Source organism: Arvicanthis niloticus, chromosome 13, assembly GCF_011762505.2.
Source record: "Arvicanthis niloticus isolate mArvNil1 chromosome 13, mArvNil1.pat.X, whole genome shotgun sequence".
Classification (NCBI taxonomy): Eukaryota; Metazoa; Chordata; class Mammalia; order Rodentia; family Muridae; genus Arvicanthis; species Arvicanthis niloticus.
In genome coordinates this window covers 23,277,908-23,303,431 of record NC_047670.1, presented here as the reverse complement: position 1 = coordinate 23,303,431, position 25,524 = coordinate 23,277,908, and the positions used below count along the sequence as shown (strand labels likewise).

General features: G+C 38.9%; 1 protein-coding gene across 7 annotated transcripts in view; it reads right to left on the bottom strand.

Annotated features, from left to right (window-relative positions):
• LOC117718776 (nonsense-mediated mRNA decay factor SMG5-like) overlaps window positions 1–25,524 on the bottom strand; it is a 121,381-nt gene that overhangs the window by 26,986 nt on the left and 68,871 nt on the right. For 2 of the 7 annotated variants that reach the window (XM_076911333.1, XM_034516665.2), the window contains one exon: window positions 6,037–6,193. The exons of 4 other annotated variants lie outside the window; for them this stretch is intronic. The gene's annotated coding sequence lies outside the window, so the exon portion shown is untranslated. Of the gene's footprint in view, window positions 1–6,036; window positions 6,194–12,500; window positions 12,623–25,524 lie in introns of those variants that run through there. One more of the 7 variants, XM_076911334.1, reaches the window with a different exon arrangement.

The window sequence follows — 25,524 nt, the reverse complement described above, 5'->3', positions numbered from 1 at the left end:
GCATTAAATGTTTTGTGGCTGTTTTCTTATTCTGAAACTGGAATACTGACAGTATTTTCAATTATAATTAGAAAGGCAGAAAATGCCTCACTCCTCCAAACAGTTACCTAACCTGCATACACAATTACATGGTCTTGCTGAACATGTAAAAGAGAAAAAAACAACTTTTGACAGCCATTTTAACTCTTCAGAATTTAGACCCTTTCTTTTATTATCTTGCATTTTTCCATTGTAAGAATCAGATGGTAGAGAACTGTGCCCTAAATGTATATCTAATAAACTGAAGTTACACATAAATACTAACAATAAGTAAAAGTCATCAGAATTTGAAAACATTAGTCAATTTTTTTAAAAAAGAAAAGGTGGATGTCATGGCCCACTCCTATAATTCTAGCATTTAGAAAGATGATACAGGAAGATTACCATAAATTCAAGGGCCCCAGCCGGGCGGTGGTGGCACACGCCTTTAATCCCAGCACTTGGGAGGCAGAGGCAGGTGGATTTCTGAGTTCGAGGCCAGCCTGGTCTACAGAGTGAGTTCCAGGACAGCCAGGACTATACAGAGAAACCTTGTCTTGAAAAAACAAAACAGAACAAACAACAACAACAAAAAAAAATTCAAGGCCCCCTTCCGATATATAGTGATTTCTAGACCAGCTTATGCTACATAGTGAAACTCTACATAAAAGAAAAATAGTAACACTAGAATAATAATTATTCTAAAGACTTACATTTTTAAAAAGGAAGAAGAATTATACTAAGATGTATCATTTGAGTTAACATCCAATGTTCCAAATCAATCTGCTGATTTTATTTAATATTTTGACAAATAGTAGAAATGAAAAGGAGAACAATTTATTTAATTAATAAAATTGATCTTGCCTGTTGATTATAATGTACAGAATACCTAGGAATTGAAAGGGAAATTTTATACACACATACAAACACACACACATATACAGACACATATGTATATGTATGTGTGTGTGTGTGTGTGCGTGTGCGTGTGCGTGTGCGTGTGCGTGTGCGTGTGCGTGTGTGTGTGTGTGTGTGTGTGTGTGTTTGTATATCTTCAAGAGTTGAGAGGACAACAGACTTTAAAAAAATGTGAATGAATACAAGCAGGACTTTCCATAAGGCTAACTGAACTGAACACCTACTGTGTACTTTGCACTTATCCATGCTCCTTTTATCCATGCTAAGTTTACTTCATAAACTTAGTCATTGCAAACCTGAGCTTACATAGTGCCAATGAGTTGACTCAAAAGGAAACCCCAGAGAGTCTCTTTAACACCCTGAGATATTGCTGGTGTCTGAATCACCATTTACTTTCCACCAGAGAGGGGTGGATCCAGTACTTATAAACTACTTCCCGCCTGCTAGATCATTTTACTTGGCAAGTGCCCACAGCATTACTGACACAGCCTTGAGACCCGTGTGTTACTACGGTAAAGCAGACTGTTTTGTTCCTCCTTTTTAGAAAGCAGGAGCCCTCTTCATCAGCCTATTGCTGTCTAAATAAAGTGAGATGGTGACAGGTGTAGGCTATGGGACTCAATCCACTCTTTTTTATCCTGGCAAGAGGATCTATCACCCATCTGAAAAGACATTCAGTCCCTGAAAACACGATTTTAATGCTTCATCAAAGTTCGAGGAAGCCTGAAGATGTTTTGGAAGTTAGCCAATTAGGTGTGTCTGCAGGGCGTCTGCTCTCCCTTTCACTCAGCTAGCCTTCACTGTCTGGGTTCTTTCATCCTTTGCTAAACAGGAGCAGATGAGCCCAAGGCAGCAAATAGGATCTAAAAGGAACAGCCTTTGCATCCTCTGAAAGCCAACTGCTTTACAGAGATGGCACATCAGAGTCTATCCAATGCTGGACAGTTTATACTGAATGATGTTAAGCACAGCCCTACAGAAAATAATGGGGATGACCAGAAAAAAATACAAATCACCTTGAGGGGAGAAATAATATCTTCTCCAAGTGAGATATTCCACATCTCTCTCTTTTTCTTTTTCTTTCTTTTTTTTTTTTTTTTGAAAATAGGATATTTTCTCAAACAATATATGTCCTGATTATGGTTTCTTCTCCATCTACCCCTCCCAGTTTCTTCCCACCTCCCTTCCCATCTGGATCCATTCCCTTTCTGTCTCTCATTAGAAAACAAACCAGCTTCTAAGGGATAATAATAAAATACAATAAGATAAAAACAATACCTAACCCATTGGAGTTGAACAAGACAAAAAGAAGAGCCCCCCCCCAAAAAACATAAGAATCAGAGGCCCATTTGTTCACACACTTAAGAATCCCATAAAAACACTGAACTCATTATATAGACACAACAGAACTGGTGTAGACCTGTGCAGGTCCTGTGTATGGTGCCTCCATCTCTGTGAGTTCATATGAGCCTTGGTCATGTTGATTTGGAAGCCTTTGTTTTCTCGGTGTCCTCCTTCCTCTCCTGTTCTTACACTCTTTCTGCTTCCTCTTCCACTCTTCCATATGACTCTCTGAGTCCTAAGTGGAGGGATTTATATACTATCCATTCAGTAAGTGCAATAACCATTGAGTTACTCTTTCTGTTTCCCCTATTAGACCATGAGCCCTTAGAGAGCTCATGTCTACTTACTCATCTCTCACAGTGTGGTAGATAACTAACCTAGCACGTGGTAAATGTTTATAAAGTTCAATGCATAAATGAGAGGGAACTAATGCTCTGCGTATTTCTTTTATATTCCTGTTTGGGTTCACTTTGTTTGATTTTAAGAATGTCAGCATCCTTTCCTGTTTATCCTGCAGAAACCATCCTTTATTAACATGTCCAGAGTTGTCTCCCTTCAGTATAATTCTTTGGCTCTTATAGTACTATAATCTCTCTTTAATCCCCTACAGAGAATGTCATTGCATACATAGCTCCTTATTCACTGGCAAACAAATTTATCCTTGCATTAATTCATCTATCCAACCCAATCTTTGGTCTGACCCTCCTATCTGTTTTTAAGCAGTGTATCATTCCAGGTACATGAAAAGACTCTGGATGAATCTGTCCATAAATGCGCTGATATGTCTGCTCCTCCTTATTTCCCTTTCCTCCAGACTCTGCCTACCTTCTCTTCATTGAAGTACTGGCTCAAGAATCAACCCAAACAAAATCTCTCTCCACTCATAAACCAGTCTACACTTGTAACCTTTTCATGGCATTTATGTCATACACTGGTAAACTGAATTACTGAGAATTACTGCTTAAACCAAAATGGAAAAAGACTGGATCCATCTTTGTAGCATGCTTAAGTAAATATCCATGAAGGTTTGAATAAGAACGTCCCCAATTGCTCATATTTTGAATGTTTAGTCACCAGTGAGAGGAACAACTTGAAAAGATTACTAAGATTAGGTAGGTATGGCCTTGTTGGAGGAAGTGCATCAGTGGGGTGTGCTTAGAGGTTTCCTATAGCTCACTCTCTTCCTGTTGCCTGGGGATCAAGATGTAGAACTCTACTTCTTCTCCAGCACCATTCCTTCTATGCCTGCTGCCATGCTTCCTGCCATGATGATAATGAATGAAACCTCTAAAACTATAAGCAAGACTCCAGTTAAAAGCTTCCTTTTATAAGAGTTACTTTGGTCATGGTGTCTTTTTACCACAATAGAACAGTGACTAGGATAATATGCTACTTTGACATTATAAACACACACACACACACACACACACACACCCCAACTGTTTTAGAGGAATGAATAAATACCTAAAAATATTTTTATAGAAGTTCAAAATTCTGTATTCCCTACCTTTCCTGTCATCCTACAGTGAACTCTGTAGCAGGATATCCCCCACCACACAGCCTCCTACATTTTACAATAATAATAATGCTCAGTAATTTGGGAGGAGCTAATGTGGGAGGAGCAAGGAGAGAAAGAAGAGAAGGAAGAGGAGAAGCTAGGAGGAGCAGGTGAGAGGTAGCAACCATGGAGAACTACAGATGCATCAAGAACAGTCCTGAGTAACAAATTTTATCTAAGGTTAGGTATTGGGTAGTAACTCTAATTGTGTGGACATCTTGTTAATTGAGCATTTCCAAATATATGAACCAATTGAATAGCCATTAAGTATTAAGAGTCTGGTATTATCTGGGCTCAGCCAAGCATTGTGAACAGTGTGGTGGATTGGCTGATCTAGCCACCACAATGCTATCTTGTAGGGGCCAGGGCCAGTGCTTTTGGCTGGCCTGAGCTGTTTCCTGAGCCAAGCAGCAGCTGGAGCACACCACTATTCTTGGCCTCAGGCCTTGTCTAGTCGGGAACATGGTGGCCCCATAAGAACAAGCCAGATTGGGTGCCGCCATTTAAAATATTATCCACAGCAGGGCTCTATATAGATGTTGATTTTTAAGCATTGATTAAAACTGAAAGGAAGAAATAAATACTGAGATTGAGGAATGGATGCTAAGACTCAAAACAGATTGAAGAAAATGATAGCCATAGTCTCAGTCAAAAAATACAATTTTCAGATGGTAGATGATTTGAAAGGACTTTTTTTAATCTCTTCAATAGTGTGTATTTGTAGGTTACTAGACACAAGGAACAATTCTAAGTTCTAGTTTCAGACAAGTCAGATTTTTCCCTTGAACACTATATTAAACAATTAGATGTAAAATATAATAATTTTGTAATTATTTGTAAGAGTTTTTACTTTTAAAACAAATGAAAGCATATAATAAGGATTTTTTCCTAATTTTTTTTGGCTTAGCAAATTTCTCAACAATTTAGACAGATCTTTACTAAAAGAAAGTTTGTGAGGTTAAACATGGTGACACACACCAAAGTTTGCTGTAAATTAACAGTCTTAGAAACTTCCAGATGAAAGCATTCTCATTAATAAAATATAGTAGTAGTACGTAGTGCTGTTTTATTTTAAAGGGGTCTACACTGAGTCTCACTATAACTAAAGGTTCCTTCTGAACTCATTGCCCCATGTGTCTTTGTATTTCTCTCTGGTTTCATTTCCTGCTGAATATTTGCTATAGAAACGGTCTTGTAAGATAACTTTCATGTGTTCAAGTTGGTAGAAAATTGGAGTGGTTTCCATGCTGGAAACCAGCTGTGAACCAATAAAAATGGAAATCTACATGACATAGAGAAAATTGTAACCCCAAAGACAAGGGATGGAAAGGGAGTTCATCAAATATTTTGCATCTAAATATACTGTATTGGGTTTCATGATTTGTGAGACTGAATGCCAAATTTAAATTACAGTGTTAGAAATAAAAATATTAACAAGTAAGAAAATTTTCAATATTGACTCACTTAAAATACTATAATAAATATTATCACGGTGAAGATAAGTTAGATCATATACAAATAAAAAAATAAGTATATTGTATTTTTTAAAAAACTTTTACTTATAGACTTCCTAAAAAGTGAAGTGAAATAAAGATATGTCTCAAGAATAATTAAGAATTGTATCCTGCAGTTACTCTCCTTATCAGTAGTAGCAATAGTTACTATTAAGAAAAAAATAAGTACACCAATGATTTGGTTTGACAATATGCACCTTTTATGGATCTTTGTAACTATTTTAAAATTTCTGCATATATGGATCAATTTTTAAACTATTAACAGTGCTAACCAGAATTGTTAGACTTAATACTGACCTTCTAGAGTTTCAAAAGGCTCTAAGAGATGCTCTTCTATGTAAATCATTGAGCAAATATTTATTTAAAACTAATTGTGTTTAAGTATTAGGCTAACATGAAGTTTACAATTCCAAAGTACTTACTGTCACGTATGATAATTACAAAGTGATAAAATAGCGCCTGCTTAGATGAGACAGGGTCTGCTCAGGTGTGTGCTTCTGTCACTCTTGGAATACCTGGGCTTCGGCACTTGGTCAAAGCATTGGGATTTCTCTTCTCCAGAGAGACTTCAAACAAATTCTCTCTCTCTCTCTTTTTTAACTGTGTGTGAAAGCTGAGAAAGCTCCCTATATCTCTGGTCTAGTGAGTTTCTTCACTGAGACACACAGAAATAAGGATGCTTACCTTTTGGGGTTGTTTGAATGAAGTGTGTTTTCCAGACAAAGTAAATATTCTGTAAGTGATTGTGGCTGTTGATGGCAGAAGCAGACCCAGCAATGCTGTCGGCTACAGGTCTGCAGAGGAGCAGGGCCGTCTAGAGCCTGTATGGGATTCTACCTAGCTAAAGAGAGAAGGGAAATTGTGTTAGGTAAAAAGGGTAGCAGGTAAAAAAGATCCATATAAAGGATCTTAATTAGAAAAATAATCTGTATTTTTAATGAGATGATAAATTTGTGAGATACTAATACAGGAATCAGGAGAAAAGGTAAAAAGAAATGGATAGGATTTTAGAAATTTAAAGTAGCACACTCTGTCCACTGAGTGTCAACTGGTACTCTTGTTTGTCAGACTAAGGAAATGGTGCTGCCTGGAAACATTCCTAAGCTCACACACAAACAGAAAGACTTTACTGATGTGAGGAAAGCATGTTATCAAGTCTGTTCCATTAGGATTGAATAACCTCCAAGCAAGGGAAAGTATATATTTTGAAATAATAAAAATCTGTTAAGTCTCAATATTAATATTTTCTTTTTTTCTTTTTCTTGGAAATGCTATTTACATAATGAATATTACAAGCTATTGGCCGGGCAGTGGTGGTGCATGCCTTTAATCCCAGCACTTGGGAGGCAGAGGCAGGCGGATTTCTGAGTTCGAGGCCAGCCTGGCCTACAGAGTGAGTTCCAGGACAGCCAGAACTACACAGAGAAACCATGTCGAAAACAACAACAACAACAAAAATATTACAAGCTATTAAAACAATAATATCATGAAATTTGCAGGCACATAGATGGAAGTAGGAAAGATCATCCTGTGTGAGGTAACCCAGACCCAGAAAAACAAACATAATATGCACTCACTTATAAGTGGATATTAGCCATAAAGTACAAGACAACCAGGCTACAATCCATAGACCCAAAGAAGCTAAGCAATAAGGAGGGTCCAAGGAAGAATGCTTGAATCTCACTGAGAAGGGGAAATACAAAAGACATCAGGTATGGATGAAGTGAGGAATCTGGGTAGGGGAGGGGTGAGAAGGGGACCAGGAGGGATCAAGTGTGGAGAGGATGATGAGGGAAAGAGAACTGGAATTAGTGGGGAGAGGGGCTACCTCTGGCATGAGAAAAACCTAGCACAATGGAAACTCCCAGGAATTTATGAAGGTGATCCTAGCTTCATATGGACTCCTAGCAATCAATATGGAACCTGAAATGGCTACCCCCTATAACCAGGCAATGCTAGGGATTGGAGACACCAACCCAGCCACAAAAACTTTGTCTAACATTTTTTTTTCCTGCCTACAAGATGTGCAGGGATAAAGAGGGGAACAGAAATTGAGGAACTAGCTAACCAATGACTGGCCCAACTTGAGACTCATGCCATGAGAGAGAGAGAAAGCCCACCCCTAACACTATTAAGGATATTCTGCTATGCTTCTAGACAAGAGCCTAGCATAACTGTCATCTGAGAGGCCTCACTCAGCTGCTGATGGAAACAGATGCAGAGACCCATGTCTAAACATTAGTTGGAGCTCTGGGAATCTTGTGGAAGAGGGGGAGGATCGATTGAAGGAGGCAGAAAGGTCAAGGACACCACAAAAAACCTATAATATCAACTAACCTGGGCCCATAGGGGCTCAATGAGACTTAACCACCAACCAGAGAGCTTGTACAGGATGGATCTAGGCCCCCTAAGTAACAGATGTGCAGCTCTGTCTTCAGGTAGGACCCATAACAGCAGAAGCAGGGGCTGTCTCTGACTCTGTTAGGTGACGTTGGATCCCTTTCCCCTAACTTATCCAGCCTCAATAGAAGATGAGCCTAGTACTACTGCAACCTGATATGGCAAGGCAGGTTGCTATCTATAAAAGTCCTCCCCGTCTCTGAGGACAAAGAGAAAAATGGATGGAGGGACAGGATGGGGAAGGGAGGACTAAGAGGAGAGGAGGGAGGGGAAGCAGAGTTCCAACACTGATAGAGCGGTCTGAGACATTTTGGCCCCCAATGTGGGGTAGAGCGGTTCTCAACATTTTTGGCGCCCAATGTGGGGCAGCTCGGGCCACAACACAGAATGTAAAGTAAAACAGTAAATTAATAATAATAAAAAGAAATACTAACATTGCTGACAAGAGGTTAAAAAAAGTATGAACAAGCTCAATTCTATATGAGTGGTGGAGCTGTGTAGACAGATTTGTGCATATTCATTTGTACAATTAATTTCTCAAATAAATATATAGTTCATCTGAAAAGCACAACTTTCTGTCAATGATATGAAAAATTCCAGAGTCGAAATACATATGGGGAAGCCATGAGGATGGACTTCTATCCCTTTTCAAAATTGATTTGTCCCAATTTAAAGTAGCCCATCATCACAAAGGCAAAGGGGTTAAATATATTCAAGATATGAGGACTCTTAGCCATGATGAACAAGAAAATTAAAATCAAATCAAAACCCCTCTCAGGTGTGAGTTTATCATAGAAGATAGAAACAGCCATTTGGAATCTTTACTTACAGCTGACTGAACCTAACCAGACACCTTCATGTACAATCAGGTTAAGCTTAACTTCTGGCTGTTTTAAGTAAGTTCAGCAAAAGCATCCCAACTCCTTGGCATTTCTCTTAAAATTACTTACAAGTGAACCATCTATAATGTTCTTCCTCAGACTTACTGAGCTAAACATCTATAGAGGAACTACCTTACACGTGAGTTTTAACAAAATGTTTTTTATAATTTACATGAACAGGAAAATTGGAAACCAAAATTTTAAAATCTCATTTTTTAAACAAATTAACTGCTTCAAGTTTAAATGGTGAAGGAATCCTTATTATTACTATTATATATATATATATATATATATATATATATAATCCTTATTATTACTACTACTATTATTATTATCCTTATCATTAGGATATGAGACATAATCATATCCTCAATAAGCTCAGAGAGTGAGAAGATGAAAACCTGGGAGATGAGATGAGACACAGTATTGATTTCCTGGTATAAACAAGAATTTACTGAGTTCTTTTAATGTGAACCACATTTGGAAAATATCACAATAACCTTGTAAAACATGTTTTGAATTGGGTTTGGCTGAATTGATGAAGGTAAAAAATAACTTATTAAGACGGGTGAATTCTGAGAGGTAAGTGATGGACGTGGTCTGGGAACAGTTTGCTTACACTCTGCACAGCAGTAATTGTGAGAAGCGTGCATTCCCAGGATTCTCACTCCCTGGGGAAGGAGAGACTGCATCACAGCAAGTTTTTAGAATGTTATGCCATTTCACTGAAAAGGAAAGAATTTTTGAGAACTCATACAAGGAAACAGCACCAAAAATCGTAGAAAAAATGAACCCAAACAAATTTTCTTGCGGGGAGGGTGGGTATTTCAGCAATTACAATACCCAAGTTATAATACATCCCTAATGTGTGTCAGGGTAGAAACTCAAGGCAGAAACAGAAGCAGAGGTCACAGAAGGATTCTGCTTACTGTCTTACTCTTTATGGCTTCTTCAGCTGGCTTTCTTATGCCACCCAGGACCTCTTGCCCTGGGTTGGTACCTCCCACAGTGGGCTGGGCCTTCCTGCATCAATCATTGATTAGGTAAGTGCTCCAAAGACTTTAGGCCAATATTATGACAGCATTTTCTTAACTGAGTCTTTCCTCTCAAATAACTTGAGCTTGTGTGCATTTGACATAAAACTAACCAACTTTTTTAAAAATATATTTTATGTGCATGCAGTTATTTTAACTGCATGTATGTCTCTACACACCTGTGTCCCTTCATTCAACCTTTTACATAATTTGCTATCATTTCTGGGATTTCATTATTATCATATCTTGACTTTTGACTTTTCTTAATTATGCTAGTCTTTTCTTGTTCAAGCTTTAATATATGACAAGAACTTTGCATCCCTAAAGAAAGAAGTTAAAGAAGATATCAGAAGATGAAAAGATCTCCCATGCTCATGGATAGGTAGGATTAACATAGTGAAAATTAACATAGTGAAAAATCTTACCAAAAACAATCTACAGATTCAATGCAATGACCATCAAAATTTCAATACAATTTCCTATAGACTTTGAAAGAGCATTTCTTAACTTCATATGAAAAAACAAACAACCAAAAATCAGAATAGCCAAAACCAAAACAATCCTGAACAATAAAAGGACTTCTGAAGGAATTATCATCCCTGACCTCAAGCTGTGCTACAGAGCAATAGTGATAAAAAAAAAAAAAAAAAAAAAAAAAAAAAAAAAAAAAAAAAAAAAAAAAACTACATGATATTGGTACAGAAACAGACACACTGATCAATGAAATTTAAACAAAGACCCGGAAATAAACCCACACACCTATGGACATTTTACTTTTGACAAAAAAGCCAAAATCATACAATGGAAAAAAACATATTTAACAAATGGTGCTGTCTAACTGGCAGTCTGTATGTCGAAGAATGCTAATAGATCCATATTTATCACCCTAAATAAAACTCAGGTCCAAGTGGATCAAGGGCCTCAACATAAAACCCAATAAAACAAATCTCACAGAAGAGAAATGTGAAATAACATTGGACACACTGGTACAGAAGACAATTTCCTGAACAGAGCACCAATGTCTCAGGCTCTGAGATCAACAATTGACAAATAAGACCTTATGAAACTGCAAAGCTTCTGTAAAACAAAGGACACTGTCAATTGGATAAAACAGCAGTCTACAGATTGGAAAAGAATCTTCACCAACCCTAAATCTGACAGAGAGCTAATATTCAACTAAGTTTTCTAATTGAACCCCCAAATGAGATAAGAGTTTTATGGTCCATGGGTACCCATTAGGAAAGGCTTGTGGGTCTCTCATCTCCACAAAAGGCAAGTGAAGGGCCCTTCTGTTATAGGGTATTCACCAGACTAAACTGTTCAGATGTGGGTTTATGCCAAGAGAAAGTTTTCATTAGCCATCAGCAACTTCACTGGATGTTCTGAATCCCAGTGTAGTTCAGACCCTTGCTCAGAGTGAGCTTTTAAAACACAAAATCTATGTCCTTGGTTGACATACTTCAGTTAACAAGAACAGTTAGCCAGAAACAGAAGCCAAAATGCACAGTTAGTACATTCGAAAACTTCGCCAAAACTATGAAATTTGATAGACTAGATCTTTGGCTTCATCTTTGGCAGGTGGTGCTGTCTATGTGCTGAGTTTTATAGCTTGAATGGCACTTCCATCATGGAGTCAGTTGTGCTAAGGTCTGGGAACCTACTAAGATCAGGGGCCCAGTTAAACCTTCTATGTCACCACATGTTTAAACTGGCTATCAACATGAGCTACTAGTCATCACACTTACCTGTACTGTAGTTTCTGCATAGTCCATAAAAGCTCTCCCACTGCACGCAAACTTTCTTTAAAAAGGTAACGTGTGTGTGTGTGTGTGTGTGTGTGTGTGTGTGTGTGTGTGTTGGGGGGTGGGGGAGTAGTGGTGTCCAAAATTCAACATGCTTCAACTCTCTGCTTTCATGAAAGCAGTCAGGAAAGTTTTTATAGTTCAAATTCAGGTCTTGCCTTTTCTCTGCTCAAAAACATCTAATGTCTCTCATTTCACTCAAGTTTAGGAAAAAAATCTTTGAGATGGCACACAGGTTCATATAACTTATTCACTCATAAATTACTGTCCCACAGTGATACCCTTTCACTTTGCCATGAGTCACCTGGCTACTTTAAAATTACAAGGAGGCTCCTAAGTCAGTGCCTTTGCAGCCGCCTTTCATGCTGCACTGCTGAGCGGTGCTCTATCTGGATCTGACTGTGGTTCACTCTCTCCACTCCTTTACTAATAGAACATCGCATGAGGACAGATTCTTCTTTATCCACGTCACATAAAATCACAGCCTGTCCCACCACTGCCTCCTCTCTTGTTGTTTCTCTTCCATAGCAAATTACTGTCTGGCCACCTCCGTTTGCACATCTGCAATCTTAGTCCAACCATAAAATCTACCCTAAGGGATGGCAGCTCCTGAGACTCATTTCTGAAATCCTCCAGGGTTGACTATGCACCACCTCACTTGCATTTGGTACTGATGCTCACTTTCTGTTACATTTAAGCAACAATGTTTTTCAGATATTATACTTTTATTTCCCTTTCTATTGTTGTTTCCTTGACAATAAATCTATATACTCCCTATAGCTAGAATTACTTTTTATTGTTTGGTTGGTTGGTTTTTAATCAGGGTCTTACTGTGTAGCCTAAAACTGCCTCTATTGACTAGGCTAATCTTAAAGTCACAGAGAGCTAGCAGCCTCTGCCTAGGACTAAGAATATACTAAACACATCTGGCCCAAAACAATAGTTCTTTTGTATAGTGTCCTATAGCTTCAAAGATAAATGTATCTTGACTTCAATAAATAGCTTAAGGGGTGAACAATAGTAATAATTACCACTAGATGTATAATTAGCAAGTCCCAGGTCAAGGAACCTGTGGATAGCGTAATGTCATCACCTTGTACAGATGAGATTCAGGTAGCCCACACAAGATCTGAAGCCTAAGATGGAGAATAAGAATAAAGCAGAGATTGTTAAAATCCACAGTTCACAATCTAGTCCTCTATCACTGTCACAAATTAATTACTTCCATTCATTAAGTATCTACTGTGGCCCTGGGTATGCCAGGCACTTCACAGGTTAGTTCACAATCAAAAAAAACACAGTTGGCAAGTAGTATCAATTTTGCTTTATGAATGAGAAAACCATAGCTCTGGGGGTTCTACCACCTGACTAAGGAAGGACTCCCCAGGAATGGAAACCATGAATGCTCAACTCAGCTACACAATTGCACTCACTGTGTGTGTGCTGCCCAGTAGCTCAAAGACCTGTTTAAATAACATGGTATGCCCTGAGGTGAGCTTTGTCAGAGGTAACAGAGTCCTTATTAAGTGAGGTTATAATCACATAAGCTGCTTCGTCTTGAAGCAATGCGTCCCTTTTGCCTCCTTTCATGAGCTGGTGTTAAACTTCAACTCCAAGTGAAAAGAATTGACAGGTGACCACAAAAAAAGGGGTTTCCCCAACCTCTTTGGTTTTGGCAGGGTTCAGGTTATAGTAGCATGTCTTTTCTTCTCTCATTTGCCTATTTCTGTGTGCGAAAGAAATCAAGATTATGAAAAAAGAGAAAGAAAGCCAAAGAGTTGACCCTTCCTCTATGCCTTAATAACCTATAGATTTTTTTAAAAACTGAACACTAAAAACCTTTGCTCCAAGTGTGTCCCCAGATGGTATGATTAATCTTACAGAAGCTTTCTAAAGACTACTTTTAAAAAACAATTGTTAAGCACTTGCTTAAAAATGTCATAATAAATAATAAAAATGTTATATGTATACATGTATGTTTAATCTTTGAAATTGTCATACATATACATGTATGAATATGGTCAAATCCACTTCTCATATGTACTTCAAATCCCACCAGTACTCCACATCATATTTCCCTCCCAGACTCAAGTTCTCTTTTTAAAATTTTTAATATTTATTTATTTTTCTCAATGTGTCCAATTGTTGCTGCCCTTATTGAAAGGGTTCAGGATCCTCCACTGGAGAATAAGGAATCCTCCAATGGCCACACTCCAAAAAAAAAAGCAACCATCTTTACAGCTGCACACTCTCAGTCAATTATTTTCAGTACTTTGCATGATGATGCATCTCTGCATTAACCATTCCCACTTCGGTAAGAAGCTTCTCTGATCAAGGACAGTCGACCACAAATTTATGGGTATAAACATATATATTTATAAGGTAGTATGATTACAAGACCACTTAGAAAAAAATATCAATTGTTTCTCCCCTAGAGCCTATGAATCCCCTAGCCATGGATTTGACAATGTTTAAAGTATATGATTTTCTGTCTGTGGAGCAGGTGTCAAATTAATTCAAGAAAGTGGTTGGTTACTCAAGCAGTCCTGCCTCTATTGCAGTGGGTAAATACTGACTGGCAGGTTAGTATACTCTAACATGCAGGGAGCATAACTGGATGGGACCATTTATGTCTTAGATCCTTTAGGAGCCAGCACTGTACCCTGCAACCTTTGAATGTTAATCAGTAAGAACAGTTTCCTTGTCAGACTGGTTTCTCTGTGTGCTGTAAGTGAAGTGTGTGGTGTCTTCAGCTATAGGTGTTATCAGATAGTTATGGTGGACAACCAAGGGCACTGTTAATAGCCTGACATGTTTTGGGTGACCTTTGGGCATTTCTAACTCATAGAGAGTTAACATTTACCAGACAGTGAGATTTTTTTCACATAATAGATCATGTCTTCTGGAACCAAATATTTATTTGTTCACTAATGTAAAGAACTCCTTTACAAACCCCATCTAAATGGGGTTTGAAATATATATATATATGTTTTATACATATATATGTTTTATATATATGTTTTATATATATGTTATATATATGTACACATACATATATATTTCATATATGTGTGTGTATATATATGATGTAGACATATAGAAACATATATAATGATACACATAATATAAAATATACATATATGCATATATATATATATATATAGTTATTTAAATTAGCTTATACCTAGTAAGGTTTCATAAAGCCTCATCACATAGTCTTAATTTTTATGTTTTTGTGTGCCTGGGGGATCAGGGAACAAATTCAAAATTTACACTTAAGAATCCAGAACCCAGTCTTCAAAAGGAGAAGACTTTGGAAATAGAATAAACAAACTAATAATAAATGAGGAGAGTTTGCTGAGGAGGAGGATAACTCCAGGGAGAATCGGGAGCCTGAGTCAAGCTCCCCGACACAGCCCTGAATTGCATGGCTGTCAGTCAAGCCCTTGATTCCCTGTGCAATAGATTAGCAAAGCCAGAAGCTTCATCTCCAGCATCTGTACTTATACCCTGCTGGGCTTTGCTTGCACATTTGCTTTGTTTGGGTGTTTGGGTGGGTGGGTTTGCTTTGCTTTGCTTCATTTCAAAGAAAAACTTCAGTTCTGCACTTTGATCCTTATCCAGCCAGTGCTTTGATAGTATCAGAGGCCAAACATGTCTTATCAACATAGACAAAGCCCTAAGGTTTCTAGCATGTTCTGTCTGTTCCTTCCCACCACCACTCTGCCCCAGCCTGCATCCTAAAGACCTGAACAGAAAGCCTAAGTCTTTCTGAGCTTTGCTGTCTTCTGAAGCTTGATCCAGCACAAAGCAGTTATGAAAAACCTCTTTAATTCAAAAAAATACTTTGTGCAATTTTAGTGTCTGCATTATGACTTCTTGTGACCGATTTTCAAAGACACAAGTAGGGCTTCTCAAAATTACATCTGTAAACACAGGGACAGTGGGGGGGGGGGTATAGAGGGGAAGACTGAGGAAATGAGCCTATAATAAGTAGAGAAGGGAGGGGCAAGGAGGGAAGAGATAAAAACTGGGACTTTCTGGGTGTTTTTTGTTTCCTGCAGCTGGATGATAGTATATTTTTTTTGTTGTTCACTCCTGCCATCTAGTGGGTACTACAGAGTAATACCTAATTCAGAGGTCTAAATCTAACACCTTTTTCATTACTTTTATTTAAGAATTTCAGATATGTACACATGTATTTTATCATATTCAGCCCTCTCTCTCCTCTCTGATATTCCTTGGATCCTCCATTTATACTGCTGTTAACCTAATTCTCTCCTAATTTTATTTACATATGGTTTTTAAAACTGATTAAGTCCGATTGGTATTATCCAGTGTTTATCTTTGGAACAAGTCATGTGCCATTCTGTCTGTGACTGATCCATGTTTGTCATTGTCAACAAGAAACAAAGATTAATTTGGAGAAGTCACAGATTTCTCTCAGCCAGCATTAATCACTGGGAAAATTCTGTCACAGAAAAAAATATGTTTTAAAATTCTAGTGGGTTAACCAATAACTTTTTTAAAATATTGAATAATACTTATTATAACTGCTAACTGAAGATATTCTCAAAGCAAAGTAATTGAACAAAGCAATAAAATAGAACTATAGTTCTTGAGTATTTTAACTAAAAATCAAAAATACATGCACTGTCCTCTTTAAAAAATTATATATAAACTCATACATATTCATATAATGATTTATATTAAATTCCTTTTTAAATAACTTATTTTAAAATTGACAAAAATTAAAATTAGAATTTTTTCAGAGGAGGTTACACTTGATTTGGCACATGATTGACAAGGCAGTAAAGGACAATAATACACAGGTAGAAGAATTTATTGGCTCAAAGATCTTCAGGCAAACCCAAAAAGTCCTGCTATGTAGCTCAGTCTTGCTTTGAACTTGCTGTTTTCCTGCCTATGGTCCTCCGAATTCTTGGATTGCAGGCATGCACTGCAATGCCTATGTAACTTCAAAACCTTTTCCTGGGAGGAAATAAGTCTCTTCATGGTCATCAGCACAGTAGGTGGTTCTGCTGAAAAATCAGCAATGTAGAGCAGGTGTTTCACAGTGCTCTGTTGCAAGGTGCTGTGTTATAGGATGCAGTGCTACAGGGACAGTGTTACATATGGTTGTGTTTCAGGGTGCCAAATCACAGGGTGCATGTCAAAAGGTGAAGTGTTGCAGGGTGCAGTGTTATAGTAATCTGTGTTGCAAGGTGTTGTGTTGCAGGGTGCAGATTGCAGGGTGCTTTGTTTCAGTGTCCCCTGTTACAGGATTCACTGTTGAAAGGTGCTGTGTTTCAGGGTGGAGTGTTGCAGGGTGGTGTGTTGCAGGATGCTGTGTTTCAGGGTGCAGAGTTGCATCATGCTGTGCTACAGGGTGATGTGTTTCAGGGTGCTATGTGGCAAGGAACAGTGTAGCAAGGTACAGTGTATCAGGGTGCTGTGTTGCAAAATGCTTTGTTACAGGGTTCAGTGTTGCATGGTGCAGTGTTGCAAGCTTCAATGTTGCAGAGTGCTGTGTTGCAGGATGCAGTGTTGCAAGCTGCTATGTTGCAGAGTGCTGTGTTCCAAGGTGCTGTGTTGCAGGGTGCAGTGTTGCAGGATGTCGTGTCCCAAGGTGCTCTGTTGCAGAGTACTATGTTGTAGGCTTGTTACAGGGTGCCAAGTTACAATATGCAGGGCTGCAGAATGCTGGGTTGCAGGGGGTTGTGCTGCAGAGTGATGTATTGCAGAAAGTTGTGTTACTGAGTGCTGCCTTATAGAGTGCTGTCTTGCATTATTCAGTGTGCAGGATGCAGTGTTGCAGGCATGTGGTGTTGCAGTGTGCAGTTTTGAAAGGTACCATGTTTCAGGGTGCAGTGTTCTAGGATGGTTGTTGCAGGGTGCTATATTACAAGGTGATGTGTTATAAGGTGCAGAGTTGCAGGGTGCAGAGTTGTAGGGTGCAGAGTTGCAGGGTGATATGAAGCAGGGTGCTGTGTTTCACAGTGCAGAATGTAGGGTGTGATGTTGTAGAGTGCAGTGTTGAAGAAAGGCATGTTACAAGGTGCCATGTTACAGGGTGCCATGTTACATGGTACAGTGCTGCAGAGTATTGGTTTTCAGGGTGCAGAGTTGCAAGGTGAAATGCTGCAGGTTGTGTATTTCAGGATGCTGTCTTGCAGAGTGCTCTCTTGTAGCATGAAGTGTGTAGGGTGCACTGTTGTAGGGTGCTGTGTTGCAAGGGGATGTGCTGCAGGATGATGTGTTGCAGAAAGCTGTGTTACTGAGTGCCATCTTGCATCATGCAGTGTACAGGGTGCAGTGTTATACTGTAAAGTTTTGTAGGGTGCTATGTTGCAGAGAGGCATGTCACATGGTGCAGTATTGTAGGTTACAGTGTTGCAAGATGCTGTTTTGCAGGATGCAGTGTGCAGGGTGCAGTGTTTTAGTATGTGGTGTTATAGCATCCAGTGTTGTAGCATGTAGTGTTGCAGTGTGTGGCTTTGCAAGGTGCCATGTTGCAGGATGCAGTTTTGCAGGGTGCTGTCTTGCAGGGTGTTATATTTCTGTTTCCTACTTACTGTGAACATCACAATGCATTGCAGAAGTTGGTTGAGGATCAGGAGCAAAGCTGGCTGTGGGTAAGAAAGTTTACAAAAATTGTACGCCTACCTGCAGTGAGAGACCTGCACTTTAAAATCAGGAACAATGCTTCTTCATGGTAAGGGGGAAAAAAATGCAAGAAACGCTCCATGTAAGAAGCAATAACATACACACATGGCTGGCTTTCTGGAAGAGAATTTTGCAATGGTATAAAATAGACCCAGCTTTAGACATATAGATGACAAGCCCAAAGACAAGTAGTGGTAAGCAGAAGCAGGAAAATTTGAGTATGTTTTGAAAAATAGAAAAGGGAGCAGACAAGCATTAAACTGAATCTTCAAAAATCCCAATGAAACTTTTTAAATATAACTCGCACATATAGATACATCTGTATTTTTTAGTATGAATAAAATAGTTATTGATCTGTTCTCTTCCTGGAATCCCCAGGTATGTGAGATGGGAAAAGAAGGCTTATGTAACGAAGTCGTCTGTGCATATTTTCACCACCAACCAGATTTCTCCGAGGACTGCTTCCCAGCGCTATGCTGGACATCATGTCATTTGTCCTTTTCTGCTTTCCTTCCATCCTGTTCCAACACTGTGAGCTGCCTGTGCCCAACATTATTGCCCCTTCTGAGTATTATCTCTTCCAAGGACCTTGAAGCCAGCAACTTTTCTACCTGCACACGATTATCTTCTGTTTCAGTTTGCAATATGAAGGAGCTACACAAATCCAAGTTTAATATGAACCTCAAATGAATACATTACTCAAGCTCTGAGTTTTTAAACTTGTAGCAATGGAGAGAAGAAAAATTCCTATTGCCAGGAATTTCTCACTTACGCTTCAATGAGCCACAAGCATTTAAAACCTATGAACCTTCAGCTGATTACACTGTGGTCCTATGGGACCTGGCATATAAACATATGCTAGTCACCTTGTAGCTGAATGACTTCTCTCTATCCTGGATCCCTAATTGCAGTACCACTGCAGGCAAATTTCTTTTTAAATGCCTTTACTGGTTTCCTTTTATTGGAATCATCAATGACGCCTTGAGCAGTAGTTATAGTCTTCTGCCATTTCTGAATCTCATGTCATATTTCACACCCAACGTTCCACTTTTGTTCCATCAAATAAAATATTTTTATAAAGATGATTTCACAATTATTTTTGCCTGTCTGTTGGTTTATTATCTATTTTCTTTTCCTAGAAGAAAAATATGGCATAACATTATGTTTTCTGAAAGCATGTTTATTGCCAAAATTAATCAGAACCACCACCATTCCCAATAGGAAGTACATGAATAACTATCTGAAGAGAGTTTAATAAAGAATTAGTGGTAGAATGACTATCACTTAGTCTCTGCCTTGTGGGGAATAGTGACTAAAAAGTACTCTTGTCACTCTCAGGCCTGAAGGTTGGGATGAAAACACAACGAGAAACAGGGACCAGGGGACCTAAGTGAAGAGGCTCCAGGTAACAAGAGCAGGGACCTGCAGTGGAGGTGCACTAGCCTTTGGGCATTCTTTATATGAAAATCATTGCTTCCACTTCTCTCTCTTCCATAAATAAAATTCCCTAACTGCAGCTACCTGAAGCTGAACCCCAAAAGAAAGCAAGCACCAGCCCCTCCAGATCAGCCCCAGGGCCACAGAACAGGGTGACAATGGTTAAAAGAAGGTCTGTGAGAACATTGAGAATATATTCAGGAGGTGATCATGCCCTAGTTATTGTAGGAAAGTCTGGAATAGATCCTATCAATACAGGCACAGTCTGCAAATAGTATCTTACTTGGGAATGCAAACGTGAACAAATCTGCTTTGAAATAAAGTAACCAATAAAAGAAATTTTTCTTAAAAAGTTAGAGGCTAGAGAGTTGACTCCGCCTCTTTTAAGAGCACTTACTGCTCTTGTAGAGGACCCAGATTTTTCAGTGCCACACATGGCTCACAATCATCTGTAACTCCAGTTCCAGGGGATCTGGCACCCTCTTCTGGCCTCTGTAGACACTGCATGCACTTACATGTAGGTAAAACAAATTTGATTTCCCTGGAGACAAATTTCCACCCAGCAGGAGACTAAAGATACCTGCTTCCCAGAATGGTACAAATGAGCAAGACTCATGGCTGTGAAGGACAAGCGTCTGGTTGTGCAGCGTATTAAGGACAGGATGATAGATAACCTTTCAGAGAGCTACGACTACGATTGAAACCGGAAGGAAGGGAGTGTACATTCGAGGTCAGTATCTGCAGTTCATCAATTGTTTGCGAAGCCTTTGGAGAAGCTCTAGAGGAGAATCTCATACCCTGTCATTCAAGTCTCAGCATCTCACAGCGCATGGCAAGGAACTCCTCACTTCCTAAGCACAATTCACTTGGGCCAAAAGAAGTGTTTTATCCAATGTCATAAAGCTTGGACGGGACACATATTCAGATGTGGAGAAATGAAAAAGAAACGTACAAAGAATAGATAATCAACTGAAAATGCAAGCGCTGAGCAATGAGGATTTAGGTGCAGGAAAGAAAGCAATCACTTTGAAGGCATATTTATTATTATTATTTAGGTATCGTCTTTAGGTGGGGCTAAGGTGATCATGATGCAAGTGGCTTTGACTTTCATGGAGGTCTTTGAACTATCCATGTTAGTGAGGTAAATAAAAATAAAATAACACAGACACCATGAAAAGAGAAAGTCAAATCTATGTAATCTGTCTGAATAATTCAAAACCTAAGAAGATTACACCTAAATACTAATAAAAATGTCTTCAAAGTGATCACTCTCTTTCCTGAACCTAAATCATGGAGTGAGAATTGGAAATAAGATACAAAAACATGCATTTCTATGTGCCAGCAATTCTTATGAAATATAGAGGAGTAGGCTTTTATGTCTCAAATATTAAATTTGTCCAGCGAGTAGAGGTCTGAACTCTCAGGGGCAAAGTATAAAATAAGGATGTAAACTTTAACTCTTTGTATTCAATTATTCACACTAATCTGCAGTCATTTAATCTGTCTCTATAACATGGACCCTAACATTAGAATGCCACAGTGACGTTTGTTGTGGAGCAGAAGACATTCTTTGTTCCACCCCTCCTATCTACTTCACAGAAGTATTAGAGCCTGGATACAGGCTGCTCTGGAAGATCTCGATGAGTTATGGAATGAAGATGCAGCTGCAGGGCTTAGATAACTTAGTCTATAAAGGAACCTGGCACCAAGCCTGATGGCAGAAGGCCAACCCTGGTCTACTACGTAGTAGAGAGCACCAACCCTGGTAAACTGTGTTCTAATCCCTACATACACATATCCTAGCACACACACACACACACACACACACACACACACACACAGACAAATAAGTATGTAAATAAATAAATAATTTAAAAAAGAAACTTTAAGGTCTGTTGCTCCTGGACATACGTGAAGAACTAGCATGGGTCTGTGCCCTCAGCCACAGTTTAAACATGGTCTTCAGAGAAGCCATAATCATCACAGACTTCCTGCATGACCCTCAGTGGCTACATTTAAATTAGCACACCACACATGACTGCCTGAGACTCTCAAAGACTGTCCACCAATTAAAAAAAAAAAAAAAAAAACAAAAAACAAAACCTTCATGTGGGTAATACATAACAAATAGATACTTGTAGAATAAAACAAAAAAAAACCCATCTTTTAAAAACATCTGGAGGTATATATCCTTGAGAAAATCATTTAGAGTCAATTTTGGAAAGGATTCATTGAAAGTGTCTCTCTGGTGATATAGACACTGATTTTCATTATCCAATGAACTTCACTGTGATTAATCTGAAATCCTTGCTCCTTCGCTCTCTATCTAAGCTGAACAGCATGGGACGAAACAACTGGAAAATCAGCCTTCCTGCTTGATTATTCACAAGCTGTCCTCCGCAGCTGCCACTCATGGACAAGTTTGTTCTGAGACCAACAACAATTAAGTGGATAGAAAGTTAATTCCACAGTCTCTGCAATGGGATTAAATACCCTGCAAGTTCATATGACGGCTGACCATCTCCTTTAGAATATATGTTGACCCTTTTGTTGCTCAGTTATCCTATTTACAGAATGAAAGTTATCACAGGACTCACTGGAATTAGCTGGAGTCAGATATATTGACACATGTGTTTTGAGAATGAACATGAAAACAAACAAAGAAAAACACTGTTATAGGGTGAATCATCTATCTGTTCGGGTGCTGTAGAAGTAGAGTTTGTATTTAAATTACATTGGGGATATGGGTTTACAGACTATTCATTGTCCCCAGACTTCAATTTCTTCATCTGTGAAAGAATAGCTCTACGTAGTTGAGTGGATGGCTAAATGAAAGGAAGGGGGGCTGTGTGTAGACTACATGATTCAGAGCCCCTCAGGACAGGGAAGCCACATGTGTCTCCTGTCACACTGGAGTCAGAAGCAAAGCTCACTTCTCCAGCACACAGCAAGCAGGCCTATAATTCCCCTGGCATAGCTTGGCTTCCTCTTCTCTGTACTCTGATTCCTTTTCCCCAATCACCTTTCATGTTCTATTTCTTCCTCTACAGGGATCACCTTCCTCTACCCAGCATCCTCTGAGGCTCTGCAGAGAGGAAGGAGGAGGCAAGTAACAAAACAATGACACTGAGGTGAGAAGTCTGAGCTCCATCATGGAAACATAGAAATCACCAAGCTGATAGACTAATGGGCTGCTTATTTCCTGGACCATCCCAATACCTACCATCGCTTTGTCACTGTGGCTATGTCGATTGGAAATGGGTGTTCATTTTTAATTTATTTTTGTCCTTCTCTCCTAATTAAATTATAAATATTTGGTAAGTTGACATACAGTATGACTCTCTGAACAAAACCTACAATTAGTATTTCTGTTATGTTTTGCCAAATGAACCCTCACACCCACCTTAGACTACTCACCACCTTTTATATTTATTGCAAGCTCCCCCCGACACACCATTTCCAACTACCAGCCCCTAGCACAGCTAACTTTCACCCAATCCTTGAGTAACTCTGACAGCACTTTCTTTCTCTCTCCTTTATCTACAACTCAGTCATACCAGCCACTTGAAGGACTGATTCTTTGGACTGATAACTTCTCTCTCTCTCTCTCTCTCTCTCTCTCTCTCTCTCTCTCTCTCTCTCTCTCTCTCTCTCTCTCTCCATCCCTCCATCTTTCACTCTCCCCCCTGCCTTGGGGAAGGGGGGAGGGGAACCATGATCCCCCTTCCCCTCCCCCTCCTTTCTTCCTCCCCCTCTCTCCCTTGCCTTTCTTCCCAAACACATGAAAGTTTAGGAGAAGACATCACAGAGAATAAATCAGTTGCAAATGAAAACAGGGACTTGGAGCGCCCCAGATTCATCTGCCATCCCCCGTTTTCACAGAAGAGTCCCAGCTGGCCCTGTTCCTGTATTCTCTCTCATAACACCACTTTACTACTACCTACCTATGTACAGCTTCCTATTCCCTAGTTTTCATTCAGGATACTGGTGTGGCTGTCATCCAACTATCGCAAGTAGAATTCCAGATCTGTCTCCATAGTCACAGAATTATTTACTACTACTCAAAATACTATCTACTTATTTGCATATTCAATATTTAGATTCCCAACAAGACAGCTACAATTTCAGGATTTGTCAGTTATCCATCCTCACTATCTGGGTGAGACTCACCTTCTCCCCTACTTTGGTTTTAAGTTTTCTACTTGCCTCTAAAACCCACCTACATACATTCTCTTGCAGAGGACATGGTCAATGATCCTTAGAGAATACACATCTGACCACATGAACTGGCTGTGATCCAGACAGAATGAATCTAATATGTATATGTATTCAGAACTGACCACTTAGGATTGAACATGCTATGTAGATGCAGGTCACTGGAAGTAGCTATTCCTGTCTCTCAAAAACCACTGGCCATCTCTAACTCTTTATCTGAGATGAGGTGATGTGGAACTTCCCAGTCCATGTTAGATGTATATACAATGTTTATGTGTACTCCCCCATCCCTGCAAGAAAAGATATCATTTTTGTTTTGTTTTTATTCCATTTCCTAAGCTATATAGAGACTCGTGTTCATTTTATAAATTTTCTGTAAATTATACAAGTACCTTTCTTTTTTATTTAAAAATTTTCATATAATATCTTTTGATCATGGGTTTTCCTTCCCCAACTCCTTCCAGATCCTCCTTACCTACCCACCCAACTCCTCCCCCCTCTCTGTCTTTATAAAAAAAAAAAAAAAAAAACTAAACAAAAAAAGAGATAGAAAGATTGTAAGAGCCAGAGGTAATAGATGGTTCCATACACAACAAGAGAGATACATATTTGACCTCACATAAGCTATGGTGGCATGTACAAGACTTGACAAATTCAAGCTAGACAAAATCCCACCATGGAAAATAGACACAAAGTCTCACCTCAAACTAAGCAACAATTTTCAGTTGCATCCTGCTGGAAAAGAAAAAGTTTTCTCCAAGGGAATTTCATTGGGTATGTCAACCACACTTCAGGGCAGGCCAACACAAATGAATACCATGGGGGGTTTGCTTGTTTGCTTGCTTGCTTGCTTGCTTGCTTGCTTGCTTGCTTGGTCTTTAGTTAGCATTATGTTTTGTTTTGGCATATTTTTGTCTCTGTTTTTTTAACATTCTTATCATTCTTTAATGCTCTTCCTTTTTATTCTAATTTATGTTTTCTAGTTTTTGTTTGTTTTTTACAAGCAAAAGTACATGTTATTTGATGATGTGATTTTATAAGCTATAAATTGCCAAAATAATGAAGTTGAATTAATAATCACAACTAATATTTCATAGTATTAAGCTGTCAATGAAGAAAATAGATATAAGATTGTTATAGAATGTCTTTTTATTTCATCTTTTATTAAATGAATAGCTTATTGCAATATATCTTATATACAGAACACCAGAAAATTAGATTTTCTCTCTGATCCATGATTTCATTTTTGCTTTTAAAAGACTGAATGGGTCTTTCCTAAAGTTTTGAGAGGCTATGTGGCACAGTCATCAGAATCTATCTTGAGATGTTGCTCAACCATCCACAACCTGGTGAGTTAGCAATGTAACCAAGGCGAATTCATTCACCTTCATGAGCTTTCTCGTCTAGGTGGCACTTAGACTAATTTTCTGAAAGCTAACGTATGCATGTGCATAAAGCCTGAGTCAGGAAAAAAATGTATCTGCTCTGATTATCGCCTAAACTTTCTTGAACTACCCTGCTAACATCTTCACCTCATCGTATGCTACATCTCCTGCTAAGCCACAGCCAGAAGTCCAGGTGCAAGGCTTACATTGTACATGACCTGGTGCCTAGCCTGTTCCCTCCGGAAGTCTGAGCTCCTTCAGTTCACTCCAGTTCTGCTCTCAGTTTCCAAATTACATCTTAAGACAAGACTTTGCAGACCCTCCAAGCCTAGAACATCTTCTATCTGCTCCT